At 52.4% G+C, this 6,815-nt stretch overlaps 1 long non-coding RNA gene across 1 annotated transcript; it reads left to right on the forward strand.

Moving 5' to 3' along the window:
- Nucleotides 1-173: 173 nt before the first annotated feature.
- Nucleotides 174-2,518, forward strand: LOC140711374 (uncharacterized). Its single transcript, XR_012092551.1, has 2 exons — nt 174-1,149; nt 1,792-2,518. It is a non-coding gene; the product is annotated as an uncharacterized lncRNA (long non-coding RNA).
- Nucleotides 2,519-6,815: the final 4,297 nt, after the last annotated feature.

Below are 6,815 nucleotides of genomic sequence, written 5' to 3' on the forward strand. Positions count from 1 at the left end.
CACTCTCATCCACATTCAAGTCGCGGTGAGAGCCCCACTCTCGCTCCTTGCCCCATCCCCTCTGTCTCTTCCACCCCACTATGGACGCCGTTACACACTCGGGCTCATTTCTTATTCTCCACCTTTGAAAAGGGAAATCTTACACCCGTGCTTGGATCCGGCGTTCCCCGGCTTTCATTACAAATTTGCATACCCCGCCCTTTCACGGAGGGCGCGGCCTCCGCGGTTGACTCCGCCCCCGGGGCCGCCTCTGCCTGGGGGAGCCGGGGCTCCGCTGGGGGCGACTTCCTGGTTTCTATCCAGCCGGCGCGAAGACAGAACCGAAGGAGACTGGGGGCGAAGGCGACAGGGGTCTGTGGAAGAGAGCGCTCGGCGGAGAGCGGTCCACGTTTTCCTGGAGAAAGACGAGGTCCCAGGGCAGGAGCCCGGGTGGCGCCGGGCCTTTACTTCGTCACCGGCGGGCGGGGAGACCGGCCTCGTACCCGCCGGACGTGGGGCCCATTCAGGGAAGGACGCCGGACGTGGGGCCCATTCAGGGAGTCAGGGAAGCCGAAGGCCTGGCGGGGCTTCGGGGAGCAGGGGCTGGAGTTCCTCTGCCGGGCAGGAGGCTGACACCAGACACCCGGCAGAGGGAGGCGGCGCGTGGATGGCGAGGGCCCGGCAAGGATTCTCCCCAGCCCCTGTGCCTGCCTCTCCTGTGGCTTCTGTGCACGGACCGTGTCCTGTGCTGTGCAGGGAAAGCTGCCTCTCTGCTCGGGACGTGGATTCCTTTCACCTCCTCCTCGCCTGGCTACTCCTGACGCAGGTTGTCAGGACTCCGCTTGGCTGTCACCCGTCCAGGAAGCCTCCCTTAATTAAGGGCCCTGGGCACCCACCCCATATGTGACTAGCAGACCTCCTATGTATTTCGTCGCACCCCCCTTGTTTATATCAACTATTCCACTCACCACCCTTCTGGGCAATCCTTTATCTCCCCCTCTGAAATCCCATCACTGAGGGCTGGGACCCCTCCTCAGTACTTATCCCTGTTTCCCGGCGCTACTCTGGTGCCTGGCGTGTGGAAGGCGCTCAGTAAACGTTTGTGGAGCGAAGAAACGACGCAAACGTGATGAGCGCGACAGCCCGAAACAGAGAAGACGCAGTTAGGAGGTTACTGGCCCCGCGCGGGGGTATAGGGGGAAGGTCGGGCTCGGGGTGGCAGGACACCAGAGGGCAGGGGTGACTGCCGGGGTGCTCTTGCGGGAGGATGGGCGTCAAGGTCCCCGGCAAGGTTGCGATAAAGTTTCTCTCCGAGGCACAGACTGCCGCCTGCGGGGTCAGCATGTACCTCTCCCTTCCTCCTTCCTAACCCAGCTTCGGCGGAGAGCTGAGGGCTGAGGGCTTTAGGCGCATTACCTCCAACATTTATTTCACTCGAGGGCCCAAGGCCGTAAGAGGTGGGCCTTATCATTAGCCACGGCCCCGGGGTTAGGGTGAGGCCTGAAACTCCTCCAGGGCGGAATTTCAGGGGGTGCCCCCCCCCCCCCCGCCCCAAACCCTTCGGCAATCAACACAAACTATAGTTCAATGCAATATATCTCACCTTGTGGGCGGCAAGCCACCCAGGGGCCGAGGCAAGAGACTGAAGGCACAAGCTGTTCCAGTATAGTAAAGAAAATAATCAGAATAAGAAAAGTTATACCAGAAATAGGATACAGATATGATTGTAGATGACTATTACTAATCATTAGTCTGCAGCGTTACTCTTGGTTCTATTACTGTAAGAATCTCTGTTCTGTTGTTTTAACCTAGGGAAAACCGGGCCGTAGAGAGTTAGCAGCCGGAGGGACACGGTGAGAGGTGACCAGAAGACAAGAGTGTGAGCCCTCGGTCACGCCCGGATAAGGGCCGCTCCAGGGCTCCTTGGTCTAGCGGTAACGCCAGTGCCTGGGAAGGCTCTCGTTACTTAACAGACCTTGGTCTAGCGGTAGCGCCAGTGCCCGGGAAGGCACCCGTAACTTAGCACACCGGGAAAGGGAATCTCCCTTTCTCCAGGGGAGATGGAGAACACTCTGCTCCAGCACCTCTTGTGGGAGGCCTGACATTAGCCAGGGCTGCCCTCAGTCATCCGGAGGCTGGACCGTCTCCCTGGGATGCTGTGCTTCATTCAGTGGTCACGCTCCTTGTTCACTTTCACGTTCCGCCTGTACACCTGGCTCCTCCTTTTAAGTTCTTAGAAGATAGCAGTAGCAGACTTAGTAAAAGTACTAAAGTCTTTGATCCTTCTGATAAGTGCGTAGAAGAAATGCTGACGTATGCCGTCCTCCCTCTCCGCCTCGGCTATCACAAAGGGAAAGACCCCCTGTCCAGTGGACACGTGACTCGCGTGACCTCTCAATCATTTGAGATGACTCACACCCCTTACCCTGCCCCCTTGCCTCGAATACAATAAATAGCAGCCCGTCCAGGCATTCGGGGCCACTACCGGTCTCCGCGCTTGGTGGCAGTGGTCCCCCGGGCCCAGCTGTCTTTCATCCTGTCTCTGCGTCTTGTGTCTTTATTTCTACGATCTCTCGTCTCCGCACACGAAGAGAAAACCCACAGGCCCCGTAGGGCTGGACCCTACATCTGGCACCCAACGAGGATGTCTCTCTCGCTGTGTGAAGGTGCACTTTGAGCGCGGAACTCAGCGGAGGACTACCGACGACAGATTCCTGAGGCTTGCGGTCAATAAGCTTGGTGGTAAGCTTGGGCCCTCAGAGTATCCCGGGGACACCATGCGACAGGCCGGTACCAAGTACTCGGCTTATTTAAATGTTATAAAAACTCTGCTTAAAGAAGGAGGTGTAAAACTTTCTACTAATAAGTGAATTAAACCAGTTCGAGGTCGTAGATCTCCTTTACCCTTGGTTTGCTACTGAGGGAACTTCAGAACTCAAACGTTGGGATGAAACTGGCCGACAATTTAAAATTGCTCATAAAGGGGGACATGTTATTCCGCCCACTATTTGGCCAATCTGGGCTTCGGTTCGCTCTGTCCTAGACTCCTTGCAGACTCGGGTAGACAACGTGGAGGCTGATCCCTCTTTCGTCTCCTCTGAGGAGGATGAGGAAATTCTCAGTTCTCTTTCCCCTGAGGATACTGCACAGATTGAGGCCGTGATTCTACAGACGGACCTCCATTCTGACATTCCTTGGGCCCCGCCGCCCACACCAGAGCCTGCCGTGCCCCCATCATCACTTTACCATGAACTTTCAAATGATGTCCTTGCCCCCAACCAGCAGAATCCAACTGAAATATACTATCCACAGCCGTCGTGGCCGGACCCTCCTATCTTTCCTCAGCCCTGCTACAGGGCCCCCCACCTTCCAGCTACACAGCCCGGAAAGGAGGCTATACAGCCTGAAAAAGAGGCTCTAAACTACGTTTCTATGCAGCCTGGTACGCAGGCTCTCAATTCTCAGCCCGCCAGTGAGGCTCTCAACACTGTCTCTGTTCAGCCCTGCCGCAGGGCCCTCCACCTTCCGCCCGTTCGGCCCGGTAACCCGGTAACGAGGGCCTCGACCCTATCCCTACTCAACCTGGTTATCCGTCTCTCACGTCTGCTTCTCCTTCGGAGTATCAGGCTCGCTTGAAGCCTGTCCTGCAGTTACCGCCGGCAGCCTGGACTTCAGGCCCCTGAAAGACCTGCTCAGCAGGTACTCGCGCCTCCACCTGGCTTACAGGTTCTCAATTCTTCCTCTATTCCAAACCCTCATTTCTTTTCTGCTTCTGGTCCGGTCGCCACTGCCGTTGCCGCCACCACCATGGCCGCTCACGAGCAACAAATCACATACATTCCTTAAAATGATACTCCTCTTATGAGGGCCATCTCTCAGGCAAGGGAATATGGGGATCCCGAAGCCTGGCAATTTCCTGTAATTTTACAACCTCCGATGCCTGCCGCCTCCGTCCCTGAGGCGCAGGATCAGCCACAGCCCGCTGATCCTGCCCAGCAGGTGGCTGAGCCCGCGGCTCCTCAGGCTCCTCAAGCTCCGCAGCCTGACGGTCAGGCTCCTCAGGCAGGCAGATCAGCAGGCTCCACAACTGCCTGCGGCGCAGCCAGTTCCAGGTACACCTGCAGTCCAGGCAGTAGTCCAACCAGATCGTCTTCATCCAGGCCAGGTCCAGCTACGCCCTGCTTCTTGGGAGAGTTTTTCTTCTAAATTCCTCAAAGATTTCAAAGAATCAGTGAAGCAATACGGCACCAACTCCCCTTTTGTCCGGTCCACATTAAAAGCTCTCGCAGAAGATAAACAGCAGTTTGGTGCCTTGTGATTGGTAAATTCTAGCAAAATCAGTACTATCTAAATCCCAGTATTTACAATTCAGGACTTGGTGGGTCGATGCTGTCCAGGATCGAGTTCAGCTTAATCGAGGCTCTAATCCTCCTGTTAATGTTGCAGCTGACCAGTTATTGGGAATGGGACAATGGCCTGCAACTACAAATCAAACTATACTAAATGATGAGGTCATTCAACAGCTTCGCAAATGCTGCCTGTATACTAATAATAGCGCACTTATACCAGTCCCTAACGATGACAGGTTTCCCGCTCAACCAGAGGAAAAGGGTATGCAGTTTAATTTGTCAATTGGATATAAATTCCCGCCATTGTGCGTAGCAATGTCACCTGGCTGCTTGGCTTTCTCTAATCAAAATTGGATGTGGACCGTACCATCCTCTAGTAATGATTCTTATGAAGTACATAACGTGTTCAGTAGTAATTCTTTTCAGATCATGGCTGTTGAACTTAATCCTCATGAGGAATGGAGAGTTCCCGTCACCACCAAAAATAATACAACAAAAGGACTGCCAGACTGTTCAAGAGAACCTACCAAGGGAACTTGTTTAGTGAACTCAATTATATGGAATGACTGTAATGCTCCAAAAGCCGTACGTAGTGTTACGAAGCCTAGTTACAGGAGCTGTTATTGACTGGGCTCCAAGAGGGTATTATTGGCGGAACTACTCCGGCCAAAATACCCAATGCTCTGAGTTCAATTATTTGATGCATCACGTACAAGATGGATGGCAGTCCTGCAGGTTGAGGGAATGGGTGTCTCCTTCCCCATTCAGATGGATGGACTCAGGAGTCGTTCCTCCTAGACCAAAAACGATTCATCCTATGGTTACCCCCAGAACATCCTCGATTACGGAAATTAGCTGCGGCCACGACCGGAATCAGACTATGGGACGCTACCTACCAAATCTCTCCCACCAATACCCAAATACCCATATTTAAAGTCACTGTAATGTCAGAACAGGTAATACCTATCAGGAGCCTATGAGGCATAACCCCCTTATATGCTGTTAGTTGGAATTATAAATGTCACTCCCAGTAGACAAACTATAGAATGTGATGATTGCAAACTCTTCACATGTATTGACGCCCCTTTTGATCCCAGAACAAGTATTCTCCTGGTGAGGGCTGGGCGGGGGGGTGGGTATGGATACCAGTTTCCTTACACCGTCCACGGGAGTCTTCTCCCTCTATTCACATAGTCAATGAAGTTCTTAAACGTACCCTTCAGACAACTAAGAGGTTCATCTTTACTCTTACTGCAGTCGTTGCGGGATTAATTGCGGTTACTGCCACAGCAGCGGCCGCTGGACTTGCTATCCACAATTCTGTCCAGACCGCTCAATATGTGGAAGCATGGCAGAAAAACTCCACTAGACTCCGGAATTCTCAAGCTCAGGCTGACCAAAAATTGGCCAATCAAATTAACGATCTCCGCCAGAGTATGATATGGCTGGGAGGCAGAGTTATGAATTTGGAACACCGTATGCAATTACAATGTGATCGGAATACTTCTGATTATTACATAAGGCCTTATGCTTATAATAAAGATCAGCATAGCTGGAAAAAGTCATGAGACTTAAATTTAAAAGCCTGGGATGATAACTGAACGTTAGGTACCTCAAAACTTAAAGAACAAATTTTTGAGGACTCGCAGGCTCACTTAACTACCATTCCTGGATCAGACATCTTTGAAGGAATAACCAAAGGGTTATCTGATCTAAATCCCTTTAAATGGATCAAACCCCTCAGAAGATCACCGTTGTCTTTGGCATTATTAACATCGGTACGTTTATGTTGGCTGCTTTTAGTCTGCGGATGTCTCCGAGGAGTCCGAGGACAAGTCTGAAGTCAACGACAAGCAATGATGGCAGTGACGATCCTAGTCAATAAAAAGGGGGGCGATGGGGGCGGTAAGACAGCCAGGTGCCGAGGCAAGAGGCTGAAGCCACAAGCTGTTCCAGTATAATAAAGAAAATAATTAGAATAAGAAAAGTGATACTAGAAATAGGATACAGATATGATTATATGTGAACAGTATTAATCATTAGTTTGTAGTATGACTCTCTGTTCCGTGATTATAATAATCTCCATTCTCTTATTATAACCTAGGAAAAACCAGGCCATACAGAGTTAGGAGCGGAAGGGACACAGTGAGAGGTGACCAGAAGACAAGAGTGTGAGCCCTCGGTCACGCCCAGATAAAAGCCGCTTGAGGGCTCCTTGGTGTGGCGGTAGCGCCAGTGCCTGGGAAGGCACCCGTTACTTAGCACACCGGGAAAGGGAATCTCCGTTTCTCCAGGGGAGTTAGAGAACACTCTGCTCCACCACCTCTTGTGGGAGGCCTGACATTAGCCAGGCGTGCCCGCAGTCGTCCGGAAGCTTAAACGTCTCCCTGTGATGCTGTGCTTCGGTGGTCACGCTCCGTGTTCACTTTCATGTTCCGCCTGTGCACCTGGCTCTTCCTTTTGAGTTCTTAGAAGAGAGCAGTGGCA

The sequence above is a fragment of the Chlorocebus sabaeus genome, unplaced genomic scaffold, assembly GCF_047675955.1.
Source record: "Chlorocebus sabaeus isolate Y175 unplaced genomic scaffold, mChlSab1.0.hap1 unalloc_scaffold_835, whole genome shotgun sequence".
Lineage (NCBI taxonomy): Eukaryota > Metazoa > Chordata > Mammalia > Primates > Cercopithecidae > Chlorocebus > Chlorocebus sabaeus.